This window comes from Aythya marila (genome assembly GCF_965140915.1).
Source record: "Aythya marila genome assembly, chromosome: 5".
In the NCBI taxonomy this organism is placed as follows: Eukaryota; Metazoa; Chordata; class Aves; order Anseriformes; family Anatidae; genus Aythya; species Aythya marila.
Genome location: NC_139046.1, coordinates 11,702,365 through 11,721,397, shown reverse-complemented (window position 1 = coordinate 11,721,397; position 19,033 = coordinate 11,702,365). Strand labels below are relative to the sequence as shown.

At 37.8% G+C, this 19,033-nt stretch overlaps 1 long non-coding RNA gene across 2 annotated transcripts in view; it reads right to left on the bottom strand.

The window, feature by feature from the left end:
- Positions 1–1,842: 1,842 nt before the first annotated feature.
- Positions 1,843–19,033, bottom strand: part of LOC309879009 — a 31,382-nt gene continuing 14,191 nt past the window's right edge. The window contains exons 3-4 of one of the 2 annotated variants that reach the window (XR_014317640.1): positions 3,355–3,468; positions 1,843–1,954 (exon numbers count right to left, since the gene is read on the bottom strand). This is a non-coding gene — a long non-coding RNA (uncharacterized lncRNA). Of the gene's footprint in view, positions 1,955–3,147; positions 3,248–3,354; positions 3,469–19,033 lie in introns of those variants that run through there. The other variant, XR_014317641.1, reaches the window with a different exon arrangement.

Here is a 19,033-nt window from a genome sequence, read left to right as displayed (position 1 = left end):
ATTTATACACAGTTTGGCTATGATTCTTCCTGACTTGAGAAGGTTATTTGGGAATTATTGGCTTCAATGAACAAATGTTTTATCTATGTTTCTCTTTGGTTAATCAGTTTGATTGGTGCTCTTACAAATGTGGAAAGCCTTATCTTTTAAGAGATAATGCTTTTAAGAGATAATGCTTGACAACCTGTCCAATACTCACCTCTTTAATATCTTATTCTGGGCTATAGTCACTGCTTGAGTGTGCTATAATGAGTAGACTGCAGTGCAGGATGCTCTTTAGGTGACAGCAGATGTCTCCTCTAGTCCAGGATCTAGTCAGAAGGACTAAAGGTATTATCCAGTCTAGTCCAGTCTAAATAATGTCATCATGGGATGGCTCACATTCTACAGAAGATCTGTTGATAAGATTGATTTTAATGTTGTTATTCTGCTCTTAGACAGTTTAAGAGTATGGTTTTGGCCATTTGTTCCTTGGTCTCAGACCTGAGGTACCCCAAGGTGGTAGCTCACTAGTTGTCCTGAAGTATTACCAGATCTGTGTGGCCAAACTGCTGGACTTGAAATACCTTACTAAAAAACTCAGCTGCTCAGCTTGCAGTCCCACCCTACACAAAACCTCTCTCTGTCCCCATTTGACCTAGAACATTAGAGGATGAGAAGGTTTGTCAGATGCCTCACCAGATGCTGCCAGATGTCAGATGCCTAGCCAGAGTTTACCCTGCAGCTGTCACAGCTCTTTCTTTAACCTGTTCCCAACATGATGCAATTACATCCCACCCCTCTCTCAGAGCAGCTTCTCCAGTTCCAGCCAAAAAGGAAGCTTTAAGAAACAGACAGTGAAACTTTGGGTATCAAAGTGCAATGCAGGCACAGCAGCAACAGACAAAATAGATAATTTTTTAAAGCATTTTACCTAAAAGCAGGAAATGACTATGAAAAAAGCACTGAAGCAATGCATCAGCAAAATGCTCGGAGTTAAAATAAACACTGTAAACATAATACAGCCTTTCATAGTAGGAGAAAGACTGAGGGAGGAGGAACAGTACAGCCTTTGCTGTTTTGACTGGCATCACTGCTTGTCTCACTCTGACAGGTTGCCAGGTTAAGGTTTTGTTTTGAATCAGTCATTTCCCTTTGAACAGTGGCAACTGTTACCATTGTTACCCTGTTACACTGAATATAAAACAAAATTTCCACCAGCTTTCTTGCCATATGCTTATTCTAGAAGGCAGCAGGCATCTAGAATTTGGTAACAATCATAGTGAGGAAATATTTGCAGGACCTGTCTCAACAAAATAATTACCTGCATCACAGAAATATCATGTAGAATGCGACACTGAATTCACAACTGTTGTCCATGAAAGCTAACCTGAGAAACCTAATGAAAGGTATTGTGTTTCTTTGTTTGTTTTAATTGATTGCGTATTGCTTCAAGGAACTAAAGCATAAAGCACACACCTGAGGGATTACTCTTTAAACTCTGTTGAGCATGTTTTAACTGCTAAAGCATTTAACAGATATTCCTGAAATATTTTTTTGCTTTGTCTCCACAATAAATCTAGCCACTTCCTGGTGAAAGCAGTTTCCTTTAGAAAAGTGATGCAAGGGGCTTAAAACAGGGCTTCATATGGGTTTCATATTAGCACAGACTTAATTATTAAGGCATTTGAATGTCTCCAAACTATCATGATTTCTTAATTACTTATGGAAAATATTTTATAATGAGGTGATATGTTTCTTATTTATTTGCAGTGTAGTTTGTTCTTCCTAATCCTTTAGATCTGAAGAACTAGATATAATGAAATCAATGAAATCTCTCTTTATAAGTATTTTTACACTTACATGTAAATCGGATTATCGCTATAGTCATTTAATAAAGTAGTTCAATCATTAATGAGTGCTCCCTCTTTTTGAGTTTCTAGAATGAATGGCCAGCATCAGTGAACCTTCATGCCTAAAAAAACAAAACAAAACAAAACAAAACAAACAAAAAAAACTAGAAATCACTAGAAGTGATTGAGTACACAGTACCACAGTACCCATATGGTCTTCTGGACTTAAAAAACTTGAACCCTGATGTAACATTACAAGCATTGGATTATAATTTATTAATAACAGGTTGTATTTTTGAAAGAATTTAGAGGAAGTAAACTCCCAAATCCAAATACCTTTGAAAGGGAAATTATTGCTAAATCTTATAGGTTCTTTTGAAATTCCAGAAAATCATTAAAAAGTAGAAGAGAAGAAAGATACATCGTTTTGACCTTAAAAAGAACCTACTCTCAATAATATTGATATTATTATACTGCTTGGTATTGCATGGATTAAGTATATGTTTATGAACGAGAATGAGTGGTCTTCCTTAATCTTAGAATTTAGTCAACCTTCATACTCACCTTTTTTAAGGTAAAATAATCTTCTTATATCAAAGTACTGCAGTTTGTTTATTATTCTGCAGACAGTTAGATAATCACCTTCATCTTGTTTAGCTGCATTTAATTCTTTGAGCATTAACTGGAACAGTTTATGTGTGAGATTTATGTCATTACGAGGCAATTTTTACAATATTAAGACACCAGAATGTGAAGGAAGGAAAGATTTTAGGAGATATTCTAGAAAAGGCAAGGACAGCAAAGTTGAGCAATTAATTAAATGGGGTGCATTCGGAAGAGTGTTGCCAGCAGGTCAAGGGAGGTGATCCTCACCCTTTGCTCAGCCCTGGTAAGGCCACACCTGGAGTATTGTGTCCAGTTCTGGGCTTCCTGGTGCAAGGGGAACATAGAACTACTGGAGAGAACCCAGAGGAGGGCTACAAAGATGATTAGAGGACTGAAGCACCTGTTGTAGAAGGACAGGATGAGAGAACTGGGCCTGTTTAGCCAAGAAAAAGAGAAGATTGAGGGGAGACCACATCAATATGTATAAATATCTGAGAGGAGAGTGTTAAGAGGATGGAGCCAGTCTCTTTTCAGTTGTCCCCAGGAAGAGAACAAGAGGTAACAGGCATAAACTGAAGCACAGGAGGTTCCTGCTGCGTATGAGAGGGCATTTCTTTACTGTGAAGGTGACAGAGCACTGGGACAGGTTCCCCAGACAGTTTGTGAAGTCTCCTCTGGAGATATTCAAAACTCGCCCAGATGCCATCCTGCACAACATGCTCTAGGTGATCCTCCTCAGTAAGAGGGTTGGACAAAGCGATCTTCAGAGATCCCTTACAACCTCAGCCATTCTTTGATCCTGTGATATTCTGATGTAGAGTATCATTAGAAAAATAAACACACACACACACACACAACAATTATAACCTGGCAAAATTCCTCATTATGGAAATGGATCTGCCCCGGTAGGATTTACCTGTTTTTGTTTTAACAAGTAATTGGTCTTGTCTCTTTGATAAGCGATTTCTCTGGTCATGGAAGTTTGCCTTCAGTGTTTCAGTTGGAGGGAATCCATTTTTAAGAAAAATGACTAGGAAAAAAAAAAAAAAAAAAAAGGATTAAAAAATAAATGAAAAGAACTTACCAGAAAGGGGCCAGTCTCCCTCTTTCACAGAAAACACTACAAGATAAGAAAGCTTTTTTACCTGATCACCTATTTGTTTTCAAGTTCCCAAGATACATCAGGAAAAGCACCACAGAAAAGAAATAAGAGGAGGTAAAAGAGGAAGAACATATAACAGATGTTAAGGTATGCACAGAAAAACATAAGAGTAAAATACACAAATTATATTCAAGTTTTTTTAGTTGTTTTCTTTTATTGACTAGTGCTGATGACTAACAAGCTTTTCATTCCATCACATTTTGTGCAAGTAAAGTGTGTTACATTTGCAGATTCTGAACAATTGATGAGGTAAAGTAAGTTATGGCAAAATATGTATAAAGACCTTTGGATTGAAATATCTGTATCTTCTCAGTTAATAATTTTCAGTTAAAAATAAATAAATAAAAATGACAGCTTCCTTATTAAAACCATAAAGTGACATAGGACATCCTGACTCAAGAACTCCTTAAACGTAAAATAAACAGTATGTAAAGACGACACACTTTGCTCTCAACAAAACATTCCCATCTTTTGGATGGAACAAGGAAGCTGTATAAAGTTAGCTAAATGTCCCAGTAATCTAGGGAAGGAACTGGAAAATAACCCTGCCAATTGAAACTGCAGGAGTTCTTTTGGCCAACGTAGTGTCAACACAGAGTCACTTTGGCCAACAAAGTGGGCTATGGAAACAACAACAAAAATTATGCAGTGTTGTCAAAAGTGCTCAAGAATATATAGAGCTACATTTTCCAAAGGCAGAAACCTTTTTCAAGCAGACAAAAGGATCAGCATGAATTATACACCTGTATTTGCCAAAATGCCATATGCAAATGTCCAAGGGCAAGTGGGAAAAAAAAAATGGAAAATGTCCGGTCCCCACTTTTTTTTTTTTCTTTTTTTTTTTTCACAGAGAGAAGTACAAGAGGAATTTCAGGTTCTTCAGTGTTCTGGGGATACAAAGTTCAAAATATACAAGTAAAAACCTGTGTATGTGTATAAACCTAAATGTCATTAGTGATATTGGCTCTCAGCTTGGCTCTGCACTGGAACTTTGAACATAAAGAAATCTAGTCTCTGTGTTCAGTGCTATTAGTTATGCTTGCATACGTTGGTGCAAGTTTTTGTATGAACAAACCAATCATTAAAGAAAAACATACAAAATAGAAGCCCCAGAATCTTCTATAGCTTAATTATCCTAGGAGTTGATGAACCCCACTGCTATCACTGGGAGAGAAGTAACATCTACTGAAGCCAGCAACCCCTATTTCAATAACTTAATTTGGGGGTTGATATCCAAATATGCCAGATAGATGGGATGGTAGAAGTCTCTGAAGACTTCTATAGGTTTAGGGGCTGAAACTAAATGTGACTTTAATCTTTTATTTCAGATCAGTTTATCCTTTGATGGAACCCGTATACTTTCCCAAGCCCCTTAAGTGAAATGGAATGTAAGTCAGAATACAGACATAAATAAATGCAAACATGCTGTTCAGTGACATCTGCTCCACCAAGAAGAATTGTCTAGCTCTGTTCAGAATAAGTCAGCTGTTCAATCAGCTGGAGGGAGTAGAAGTGTCTGAAGAAATCAGAAACACAACAAATATATATTGCTCACACATGAATCAAAAATGGCCTTTCCTGGCAAAAAGACAGGTATCGAACATGAAAGGATTGCTAGCTGACGATTGTATCTCTCTCTGAAAGCATTTCCTTAGGGACATTTCTTTGGATTGAGGTGATGGGAAGGAGATTTGTCAGCATAAACTCTATATCCACAAACAGCTTTCTGAGAAGTGGAAGTCAAAATGGCTTTGTGGCTTGCATGTGGCTTGATTTACACTGAATATTTCTGCTGCCAAATCAAGATTCTTAACTCTGAACAATTTCTACACAGCCTATGTTTCTTGAACTGGAGGAAATCAGTTGTTTACTTCTATATATATACTTTTATGGTAAGTGGTAGTAGTATTTCTACAAATAAATTGATCTCTTGCCCACCCCAAACTATAAAAATATTAAAAATATTAAAATAATAAAAATAAATTGCTATTTTTCTATATTACTAAATTGATTCAGATCTGATAAATAAACTTAAGAAAACAAAAATAAATAAATTTACAAGCAAGCATTCAGAGAAAATGGCCACTTAATATGGTCTCTACCTGAGACCAATTTGTAAGATTCAAACTTGAATTCGGAAGAGATTTAAAGGAAAAAGTTCAGAAGAGTTTTGTCCAACTCTCCAAACCTGATTTATCACACAGTAAAAAAAAATAATAATAAAATAAATGAAAGGCAACTTAGTTACCAGGAATGTGTGAAAGGTGGCAAGGTTACAAACCACAGGAAGTGGAACCAATAGAGAAGGACCTGAAATCAGATAGTAGAGATGTACCAACACATGGTGGAAGGGCTGTCACCATTGGAATGTTGGTATTGAAATACATACCCTTCTAACAGCTAGAAATAAAATTAAGAGTACTGCCACAGTTTAATAAAAAGAACTTCTGCAAGTAAATATTTTCAATAACATGGATAAAACTGGAATTTTAAGGTCAAAATTAAATTGAAAGAAGTAATTTGAATTAGGATCTGAATTTGGTCATTCCCTAACTTGGGTCAAATTTAAACCTGGATGAAGACCTCATCAATATTTTGCTGTATCATTATATAGACACATTAATTTCCCACACACAAACTGGAAAAAAACATGCTACCAAGTATGGTAGGACCCATTTATTCCTGAATGTACTAGCCAACATATTTTTTCACCAAGTGTACTGTGACTAATAAGTCCCATTATTTAAAAAAAAAAAGGGGGGGGGGGGGGGGGGGGGGAAGGGGGGATGGGCGGGGAGGAGGTTCTGGTCAGCTAGAAATGACAGATCAAGCAAAAGAGCTGGGCATAGAACTTAATCACAAGATTACTATGAATCACTAGCATGATGATAAAATGTAATGTGATACTAGACCACAGAAAAAGCAAAATATTTCCAACAAATATAGGGTCTTATTAAAATGGTGATGCAAGGTGACAATAAACAGCAGCCTCTCTATCTTAAGTTGTGTGCAAAGATGAATTCAGATCAGAAGAGGTAGAAAGAAGGACCAGTCATCCTCACAGGGAACTGATAATCTTCTTTGATATGAGAGAGAAAAAAAAAAAAATAAGAGCACAGACAAAATATGGTTGTTCTGTGAATTATGTTAGCTCAAAGTAAAAACTGGAATGATAATTCTGGGAGGCAAAGACACCTGAATTAATTTAGGAAAGAAGAAAAAAAAAAGGCTTCCTTACAATCCACTGAGTAAAGTCTTGAAACAGCTTAACAAAAGAAGAGGAGGAGCAAAATTTAATTCATTACAGGATTAAGAAATTAGGGATGATCTCTTGTTCGGGGTCACCCATTATCATTACACATATCTGAGATGCAGCTTTTCATGAACAGGTAGAGAACTACTCACAGAGAACAATTATTCTAAGTAAAATTTAGCATTTACTTAGTGCTTAGTTTGTTGTACTCTGTATAAAACTTTACTAATTTATATCAGTGTAAGGCATTGTTTAATAAATTGGGTTGAGGGGCTGCACTGTAATAAGATTCACAAGACTTATGCTATGGAAAATGTGGGAAAAATATGAACCAAATGTAGTAGCACCAAATACTAATGATTAGCACTGGCTTTTCACAATGAAAAAGACTTTTCAATCCTTCCTTCCTCCCTATTAACCTCAGTTTAAAACATGACCATATAATAAAACAAAAGGGTCACATCTAGAAAACAGAAATGAAAACAGGTGTTTGATTTAACATAAATAGTTTAAGCTGTGTTTAAGAGGTAATAGAATACTACACAATATGTGCTTCCTCTATCTCAAAGCCAAGTCCAATGCTGTATTCAACTCTGCCTGCAGGTAAAGTTTTCTTTTGGATTTTGTTGTGACAAAATGTTACAGTTTAAAAAAACAAAGATTTCTATGTGTTATCTATGGTGGACCTGTGGAATGTACTGCTGCTGTTAGTTGTCACTGAGTCAGTGGACATTTAAAATGAATGAATCATTTTATGACCACTAATATTTTCTGTAGCTATGCAAGATAGAACAATGAGTTCAGCATTAAAATTGCATATTTATTTTTTTCAGGAAATTGTTTGGGAGTATGGGGTAAGAAAGGAATTTATTCTCAATTTCAGCTATTCATTTTGGCAGATGGACTTGGGGATATTTCATCTCTCCCTGACTGTAGGGGTTGTAGCTGTCGCTGTATCAGGACAAGAGATGAGACAGTGATTAAAACTCCAGTACAATAGAGTTCTATATCCCTTCATTGAATATTCTTCCTTTATACTCCATATATGAGGACTAAAATCAGTAAAACTGATGTAATCATGAGAAAATTCAGGCTTAAGTTTGATAAAAAAAAAAAAAAAAAAAAAAAAAAAAAAAAAAGAGGTATTCTCTAAAATGCAAGCAACTATTTGTACAGTATTTTATCATCAATATACAAAATTATGTAAGCTAAAGAATTGTTATGGCCAGTGTCAGAATTTCAGTGGTTGCCTGTATACTTTTCTGATATCATTAAACTTAGAATTGTCACTTTGCTATGAGCTTCCTTCCAGCCTCCACAACCATTCTAGGTACTGAGGGGAGTTACAAAGCATGTGTAATTGTGTATTGACTCATCAAGAGTCAATAAAGAACTTTCACATTACATGTGCATTTCTGCATTTGTACTATATTAGATAGGAATGAAAGAGAAGAAAATGCATAAACCGATTACACTTTACACTTCTAGGTATCTACACTTTTAAGATCCACTCTAGAGACTTTATATAACTGCAAACCACATCTCTCAAACCACATACAGAGCTACAGCTGTCATACTTAACTTTTAAGTACATAAAATCACAAAGAGGACATCTAGAGAGCACATATAACTTTTCCTGAAAAACCAAGCTTTTGGCATTCAGGCTGAATGTTTAATGTACTACAGAAAAGTATAAAAGTGCTCAGAAGACAAGCTACAGAAAATGGACTCAACAGCTTTTTTCTCCATTTTGCCAGAGCTTGAATACATCAGACTGCTGTGGACAGTTTGAGTCATTTTGGTCTATCTGCCTGTGTTGGGCTTCTCAGGAAACATTTTGTTCTTTTTCCATCTAATAGGACACCTAAGTACTATATCAAACGAGATCCACCAAAATCAAAGTACCTAGCTGATCTGACTAGACACTAGAAACTTAGAGTTTTGTTTCATGATTACAGCAAGTATACTGTGATTCAAGTAATAATATTTTGAGTCAGGTGTTTGTATTTTAACAAGTGATTTAAAGCATTTTTAAACTAGAATCATGGGTAAATTGCCTGCAATAGAGCCATCCATCTGGAAATTTCAGATTTTGTTTATCTATTTTCACAGGAATTTTGACACATCACATACTTGGGGTTACAGAAAATGACAATGTGCATTTTGACTACATGCTGTCTAGGTAAACACTTGTCAAATGAGTTATACTGAAATCAAAACAAGCCTTTGTGTGTGTGTTACTCCATAAGTTACAGTTTTCTGGCTATTGGACCAGATTTTAGTTACTGTTCCAATACTCATCAATAAGAAAGGCAGCACTCTGCAGACTGCTGGTCCTATAGCACAGAGAGTTGCATTTTGGATGGTATTATAAGTATATAATTATAGTAATCTTTCTACCATATCCAAAAATGGAAGGAGCAACTGTTGAAGCCACTTCATGGGTACTCATCACATAAGGCATGTCAGTAAACCAGCCTCACTGTAAAATGATCAAAGCAAATATTTGAAAAGAAGCATATTTTGGTATGACAGTGGAAAAGTTAGTAGAATTGAACTTGCCCTAGCTGGAGGAGTGTGCTAAGAAGAAAGCCTTTAGGAGTGGCAGGAACAGGCAACAAGGACTACATATTTTGGTTGAAGTATGAATTTATATTATTTTGAAATTGCAATGCAGTGGTGTTATGTGCATGATATTATGCAGTCTTGGTGCCACAGTGAATTACAGATTTTTGGTTGTATGGGGCAGTTCTGTATGAAAACATGACTTGCACTAGCACTGCTGGATAGTCTGCTTTGTGGGATGTTTTAGCAGGTCAGCCTAAAATGGCCACCCTGATCCTGAATCTTACTCTTCTGTGATGTGAAATTGAAGGTATACATGTGCAGCCCATATAGATTTCTGCCTTCTAATGTCCTCCATTTCTTAAGACACTGCCTGGTCTTATTTTTGCCAGTCTGTATTACACTTCCTAGACAGAGAGAGGTGATGCTCAGGTGTTTTTTCCCCCCTAGTTTTTTCTAAGTAGATTGTGGGAATACTTTTACAGACCCTGAAACTGCTTTTCTGATGGTTAGAGTACAATATTGCTGCTATTCTGCCTATTCCTTATTTTAAGTGAAAGGATTGAATCTCCTAACTTCCCTAAATCAGAGTTGGAAGCTTCATCTATGACTGAAATGAAGATCAAGGCTTAAATGCAGGGATTAGATAGTTAAGCTGTGGGTTTAGAAAATACCCATATTTGCCATCAGATAATTTTGTGATATTTCTGTAAAGAAGGCTCTTCAACAAAAAAACTGGAAGGAATTCAGCAGTGAGGAATTCCAGCAGTGAAAATTTGAGATGTTTGGGAAATCAGGAGCAAACTGAAACTGAGGTCTTAGAAATGGTGGTATTTTTTTTTCTGGTGCCAAAAAGCAAGCCAAGTTATTTTGTCCTGAATAATCTGTAGATTTAATCACTGTTGAAGTGCCCAAGGGATTCTCTGACAGAGTTTTGGAATCTGTAGTCCCACTTGGTGCTCTGTTTTACAGCTTCATAACAAAATTCTGAAGCTGATTTCTGCAATGGATAAAGTGGAGTTCAGTATATATTTGATCTCTTTTAATAAGTAGAAACCTTAACTGTTCTGTAAACAAAGACTCAGCCTAGTGTGACTATACCTAAAAAAAACTTTCTTGGGTTGTGGAAGTAGTGTATCTTGTATCTTCTTCACTTATTAAAACATAAGGCCTTAATTTCAGAGCTAAGAATAAGAAAGATGACAAAGAATAAGACTGGACTGGAAACTCTGCAGCATGTGCCTTAACTCCAGTGAAAATAGTTATGGTTGAGTCATTTTGATGAAAGCATGTACAGCAAGATATCTACAATTCAATAAGTATGTGTATTTAAACACATGGAGTCAATGATTATCTGAGGAATACTTGAAAGCAATATTTTAAGCTGCATAATTTTTTTCATAATTTACCATGAAAATGTATATTATTCTATAGATTTCCTTCCTCTTTCTCATAGTCTAAGAATTGTTGGGGCCAGAAGCAACTTGTTCTCTAACTTCCTATTGAAGACTCAATATGCCACATCTTTATTCAAAATATTTCCATTTTCAGGTGCATCTGCCAGGAGGGGGTACTGAACTCTTTCCTGCTGTGGGCAGACATCATTCAGTTAAGGAAAAATCAAAAAGATGACACAGAATTGTTGTAGCACAGCAACAATGACCCTACAAGGTATAGCCTTGAAGATCTTACCATTCCATACTGAACTCAAGATCTTTATTTGGACATTTCCATTCCATAGAATCTTTGGGTTGGTTAGCAACGTTAGGGATAATTTAATCTTTACACTTCCCTTCTCTTTTATCTAGGCATCGCACTAGCAGTAAGGAAGGATAATGAGTGTATATACATATATAAGCATATATATATAAGCATATATATATATGGAAGATAATTTTGAACTTTTGATGTCTTTGAGGTACTTAGGTAAATGGAGTGCTCTGAACAAAGGTAGGGGAAAAACTTTTATAGAGAGGTAACGCCTTTTTACTAAGATAAATTGTCGAACTGGAAAAGAAACAGAAGCTCTCATGCTGATGAAAGCTTCTCACTTTTTTCCAAATTTTATGTCAGTTGCTCTGGTTTCTGTGGCAAAGTAAATTCATTTTGTTGTTGTTGTTGTCATTGTTAATAATAATGACTTCTTAAGTTTAAAGTGTATGTTCACTCCAGACAGAACATAACATAATCTAACTATTTGACTTACATGGAAGTTGCCATATGAGGCTATCATGAGGGATATGCGCTTCTGATGTTGTGTTTCACTTTGTGTGTCTAACTTAAAAAGTACTTGTAATGAACACCAAAAATTTTGGTATAGTGGTATTTTAATAGCAATGTATATAACAATGTGATTCTCTGGTGAGAATTAAGTGTGTGAAAAGTGTGACATATGCATTAGCTGTCCTTGTTTTGTGAACTACCTGAAATTTTATATCTGAACCCCCACTGCCATGTGCCATCATAGAAAGCCTGGTTTACTGAAGTGTTAAGCTCACTGCTATTCAGGAAATTGTTTCTTTGGATTCCATTTTCTCTGTTTTTAATAAATCTTGGTTTTGGCTAGGATTGCTCTTGCCTAGGTAATTTTACAAAAATGCCTGTAGAATGTTGAGAAACTCATCTGCTTTATGAAGAAGACCTTAAGAGCTTCCAGAACTTAAAAGTTCCTTTTCGTGCCAATCATTGGACAGGAAAGAGATTATTCTGTTATGTTTTGTAATTTCTGCCTATTTTAAGGCTACAGTGAAAAAAAAAAAAAAAAAAAAAGGCACAAGCCCACAGACTAAGAAAAGGAAGAAAGTTGGTGTCGGTGAGTGTCAATGTAATATAAAACAACATGAAATATGTCTAATTTCTACTTGGCTGAGCACGTGAGGCATGCCATCCCTTAGCCATCATGTTAGATGGAGCATTAGTCACAAAAGAAGTTCTGCAACTTGCTGATATTTCCCTGCATAGGGGACATTCTCAGAGGATTTTTTAGGTCGAGTCCATGGCTGCCTGGACTTGCCAGATCTGTGTGGAGCTGCCAGGGTGTCTTGGAAGGGCAGCTCTTCATCTGCAGTAAAATGACTGGCTTGTGAAAAAAACATATGAAAAATCAAATATGAGATGGACTGCTGCGCTGCAGGTGACATTTACAATGTTGCAAATTTTGGTACCTTAGCGCTTAGAACTGTTTTACCAAGAAATTAGAAAAACTTTACCCAGAAATATGGATTTGCCTGTTACTGATAGAAATAAAGTATTTCAGCAGTTGTTCTAAGAACCCTTTTGACAGTGGCTAAGACAAAAATTAATGGCTTCAGAAGATAAAAACATTCTTATCCCTTCTTTTGTATAAAAGACAGTATCCCTTATTTCCTATGTGTTAAAAAAATATCTATGTCTTTAATAGATACCGCCGTTAAAGATAACAAAAAATGTTTTTATAAATACATCAACACAAAAAGGAGGACTAGGGAGAATCTCCATCCTTTACTGGATGCGGGGGGAAACTTAGTTACAAGAGATGAGGAAAAGGCGGAGGTGCCCTATGCCTTCTTTGCCTCAGTCTTCAGCGGCAATACCGGTTGTTCTCTGGATACCCAGTACCCTGAGCTGGTGGAAGGGGATGGGGAGCAGGATGTGGCCCTCACTATCCACGAAGAACTGGTTGGTGACCTGCTACGGCACTTGGATGTGCACAAATCGATGGGGCCGGATGGGATCCACCCAAGGGTACTGAGAGAACTGGCAGAGAAGCTGGCCAAGCCACTATCCATCATTTATCAGCAGTCCTGGCTATCGGGGGAGGTCCCAGTTGACTGGCGGCTAGCAAATGTGACGCCCATCTACAAGAAGGGCTGGAGGGCAGACCCGGGAAACTACAGGCCTGTCAGTTTGACCTCAGTGCCAGGGAAGCTCATGGAGCAGATGGAGGAGATGACTCTCCTCTTGAGAGTCATCATGCAGCACTTGCAGGGCAAGCAGGCGATCAGGCCCAGTCAGCATGGGTTTATGAAAGGCAGATCCTGCTTGACGAACCTGATCTCCTTCTATGACAAAGTGACACACTGGGTGGATGAAGGAAAGACTGTGGATGTGGTCTACCTTGACTTCAGCAAGGCTTTTGACACCATCTCCCACAGCATTCTCCTCAAGAAACTGGCTGCTCTTGGCTTGGACTGGCGCACGCTTCGTTGGGTTAGAAACTGGCTGGATAGCCGGGCCCAAAGAGTCGTGGTAAATGGAGTCAAGTCCAGTTGGAGGCCAGTCACTAGTGGCGTCCCCCAGGGCTCGGTGCTGGGGCCGGTCCTCTTTAATATCTTCATCAGTGATCTGGACAAGGGCATTGAGTGCACCCTCAGTAAGTTTGCAGATGACACCAAGCTATGCGCGTGTATCAATCTGCTCGAGGGTAGGTAAGCTCTACAGGAGGATCTGGATAGGCTGCACCTATGGGCTGAGGTCAACTGCATGAAGTTCAACAAGGCCAAGTGCCGGGTCTTGCACCTGGGGCGCAATAACCCCAAGCAGAGCTACAGGCTGGGAGAGGAATGGTTGGGGAGCTGCCAGGCAGAGAAGGACCTGGGAGTGACGGTGGATAGTCAGCTGAATATGAACCAGAAGTGTGCTCAGGTGGCCAAGAAGGCCAACGGCATCCTGGCTTGTATCAGAAGCAGTGTGACCAGCAGGGCTAGGGAGGTGATCGTCCCCCTGTACTCAGCTCTGGTGAGGCCGCACCTCAAGTACTGTGTTTAGTTTTGGGCCCCTCACTACAAGAAGGACATGGAGGTGCTTGAGCGGGTGCAGAGAAGGGCGACAAAGCTGGTGAGGGGCCTGGAGAACAAGTCGTATGAGGAGCAGCTGAGGGAGCTGGGCTTGTTCAGCCTGGAGAAGAGGAGGCTCAGGGGCGACCTTATCACTCTTTACAGATACCTTAAAGGAGGCTGTAGTGAGGTGGGGGTTGGCCTGTTCTCCCACGTGCCTGGTGACAGGACGAGGGGGAATGGGCTAAAGTTGAGCCAGGGGAGTTTTAGGTTAGATGTCAGGAAGAACTTCTTTACCGAAAGGTTTGTTAGACATTGGAACAGGCTGTCCAGGGAAGTAGTGGAGTCACCATCCCTGGAAGTCTTTAAAAGACGTTTAGATGTAGAGCTTAGGGATATGGTTTAGTGGGGACTGTTAGCGTTAGGTCAGAGGTTGGACTCGATGATCTTGAGGTCTCTTCCAACCTAGAAATTCTGTGATTCTGTGATAATATTTCAGCCTCATTGCATTTTTGACAAGCATTTAGCACTACGCAGGACTGCATAGTGTCCTTGAAGATGAAGTTTAATGCATGGGAGCATTTTCTAGTGGCTACTTCTAGCCTTTTGACAGACATTTATATGGGGTGGAATGCACGACATACTTTCTGGCAGATCTTTCAGTAATAAAATTTAATATTAAATTCATTACATTATTAAAACTTTTGTTCTTGTGTGATGTGATCCTGACAGGTTCAGGATCTAAGGTTCATACTACGTCAACTGGAATATATGTGTGAAGGGAGAGTCACACTTCCTAAGACATATATATCAGTCAGGAGAAAGTCAGAAGGCAGTCTCAGTTCTTTTTTTCTATGTATCAACTTTTATTCTAATTTAAATGAACAAGAATTTGTTTGTACTTGGTAGAAAGTTCCAGCCTTTTTTTCCCTGTGAAAACTTTGCTGTTAGGCCTGAGGGAATAATTAGTTTTTCACTTTATTTACTGGACTAAAAAAAAAATTAAAGAAATATTCCAAATTGAATCAAAGTGATTTTTTTGTTTGTTTATCCTACTGTAATGAAAAAAAAAATGTAATGCAAATAAAATACTGTTACTACTTGGACATTTTATGCATCAAAATATCAAAATATTATTTCATATAATTTTTAATCCTCTTTAAGACTGAGTTATTAAATGTAGATACATCTGTAAAAAAAAAAAAAAACATTCTTTTCAATGGAATAAAGAACATTTTGTTCAAGAAAATATTCAGACAAAAACATTTTAACATTTTCAAGTCTCTTACATCCCTCTCTGCCATCACCCCAACTGCATTTTCCAGCAAAATAATCTACTGAGTGTTTTTTTAGGTTGATTTACAGCTGGTTCCTTTAACTGGGCTTGTCATTTTCTGACAGCTGCTTACTGTGGTTTGATCTGTTTAGCAAAATTTTCAGAGAATTGTGATGTAAGCATTTTATGCACCTGAAAATAAATATGGATGTAAACACATAAAGGCCCTTCCTTGCTTATCCGTAGTTGGTATAGGCTGCTGTTTAGGTTTGTTTCAATCTTGAAAATCTTAAGTTTCTATAGGTTAAATGAACCTGAACCTTGGTTTTGAGGTCTTGGAAGGGAATCAGACCAGTGTTCCCTTGTCCTGTCTCCACCACACTACAGGTCTCTGCTTACGGTAGAATCATAGAATTGTTTAATTTGGAAATTACCCTTAAGATCATCAAGTCCAGCCATCACCTAACACTACCAGGTCCACCACTAAACCATGTCCCTAAGAGCCTCATCCATATGTCTCTTAAATGTCTCCAGGGAAGGTAACTCCACTACTGCACTGCACTCCACTACTCAGGAGCCTGTCCCAACCACGCTTTCCATGAAGAAATACTTCCTGATATCTAATCTAACCATCCTCTGGTGCAACTTCCACATATCCTAGTACCTGTCACCTGAGAAAAGAGACCAGTCCCTGACTAGCTTCAGGAAGCAGTACAGAGCATTGAGGTTTCCCTCAGCCTCCTTTTCTCCAGACTAAACAATACCATTTCTCTCAGCCAACCCTCATGTCTTGTTTTCTAGTCACTTCACCAGCTTTGCTGCTCTTCTCTGAATGTGTTCCAACAATTCATTGTCTTTTTTTGTACTGAGGGACCCAAAAATGAACATAGGACTCAAGGTGCAGCCTCACCAGATCTGAGTACACAGGGACAATCACTTCCTTAGTCCTGCTGGCCACACTATTTCTGATAAAAACCAGGATGCCATTGGCCTTCTTGGCCACCTGAACACACTGCTGGCTGATGTTCAAACAGCTGTCAACCAACACTCCCAGGTCCTTTTCTGCTAGGCAACTTTCCTGACATCCTTCCTCCAACCTATATCACTGAATGGGGTTGTTAGGGCTCCAGTGTAGCACCTGCTATTTAACCTTGTTGAATGCCACACAATGGGATGCAGCCTATCTAGGCTATCCAGATCACTCTGCATAGTGACCCTACCCTTGAAGAGATCAACACTCCCACCCAACTTCATGTCATTTGCAAACTAACTGGGGGTGCACATGATTCCCTCATTAAGATCATTGATTAAAAAATATTAAGCAAACTTGTTTCCATTACTGAGTCCTGGGGAATACCGCTTGGAACCAGCTGCCAATTGGATTTAACTCCATTCACAATGGCCCTTTGGGCCCAGGTATCCATCCAGGCTTTTTACCCAATGAAGAATACATCCATCCAAGCCAGGAGCAGACAGGTTCTCCAGGAGAATGATGTAGGAAACATTATCATAAGGGCAACTGCTCCCTTTTGGCAACAGTACAGATTTTTTTAGGCAACCACAGCTTCTATACTTCAGTAACAGTTATCATTTGGAAATAAGCCATAAAGGCATTTGCTATGATGCAGAGGCAGAAATACTAATATATGCTTGCATTTAAGACAAAGTGTGAGCCTAATACATTGGCACTGATTGGTGCTACAACAAGCAAAAACTTTAAAATTGTAAGTCTTATTTTTACTTTCAAACTTTGTAATACAATAATTATACTTCCAGGTACATTTCTACTCTTTTCCTTGTCAGAAATGCGAAAAAGCAGAGCTAGAAAGAAAATGGGAACTTTTCTGTATGGAAAGTATTGCCTTTCCTTCAGAAAAGCCAACTATTCAACCTTTTTGAAATTTGGTAAGAGAAAACCAAATATTTTTGGCCAAAGCCACACAAAAATAGTTTGGGGGTTTCCCACAAAAAGCCCTGCAAATTTCTAAGAAATGTAGATACTATCTGGAACAAGTACATTCAAAAAAATCTTTTCCCATTCAAATAAAGATTCATGCTAAAAGGTTATTTTGGGTAATCTTCTCCTCCTTATTTCATCAATTATGCCATTGACTCTAGTTTCATCGGGAGGAAGAATCTTATCAACTACTATATTAAAAAAATAATCCTAGACTGGATTATTTTTGGGGGGGAAATAAATACATCCATTTTTATTGGTAGCTGTTGTAGTACAAATCTTTGAAAAACAATCAACACAGTACCACTGGTAAGTTTTGTTGTACATAAGACCAGCTCCTGATTACAAGTTGATTACAGGTTCAGACAATGCCAAAATATTCAGCTCAATCACAGAAGAAGCTAAATGTAGGTAGAGGTGCTGAAGAGAAAGACAGCAACAAACTTCAACTAAGTATCAAAACATCTTACACTGGTCAAAAGGATTTATGAGCCTGAAATCATGTGACTTCAATTTGAAGAACCTGATTAAAATTTCATGTTGATCTGTTTAGCAGTATTTGAGGAAGAAAGAATGAAATGCATAGTCACCCATTACCTATGCATGAGAACATATCTAAACCACTAAATACATAAATAAGGGATATTCTAAAATGGTATATTCAACTTAAAAAAAAAAAAAAAAAAAGGAGTGTTTTCCACTTAATGATTCTGCATAGCTTTAATAGGCTTTAAATTCACATAAAGATATAAGATTCATATTCAGAGAAATATGAAGAAGAAAGAGAAAGGTGGAGAGTAAAAAAAAAAAAAAAAAAGAAAAAGAGGAAAAAAGCAAAGTCCACATACCCTTTCAATAAAGGTATATACAGATAACAAAAAACAAACTGACATTTCAGGAACAGAGCCCCTACAACCTCTTTTTTTCAGTTCCCAAGACCATATATATAGGCTAAATCAGAGCACATGAACTAGTTTATTTAAGTCAAAGATTCCTGATATTTTTCCAGTGAATATTTCAGACCCATTTTGAAAAACACACCCGAGACATATTTTCTTCTAGTGTCTGCCTGAATAGCACTTTTGCCTCTGCATAAAAATGCTGCACTGTTTTCAAATCCATTCCAATACTTTTCCCAGTGTTTCACTTTGAACTGAAGAAAATGAGAATTCTGAAGGCGCACCCTTTTAAAAAACTGAGTCACATCAGGTCACAATGATTTGGCTTAGATGGCTACATAAAACAGTGCAGTTGGCACAGATCTATCATAAACAGCTTGGTAGTGATTTTGAATGAAAATGAGTATGCTTGGAAGCCTGCTGAAAGACGAACATGGAGATGTAGATTTCCAGTTCTCAATCCTATTCATGCTGGCAAAGCACCTGCATGTTGTTACAGGCAAATGCCAAACTCTTTGTTTTGAGGCAAGAGTTTACTCCCTCCCTCATTTATAGCCACTTTCATGGCATTCTCATGCAGGCTTTCTTCTCTGTTTATTCTCAGTTTAGTGGTGTGACAGCCTCTGGTGTTCCATCGCAACAGTAAATCCTATTTTCCAAGTGCCTTGTTTCCCAATAACCACAATGTAAGATTCATGTAACTTCATCAGGAATTATTTTTAAAGACGA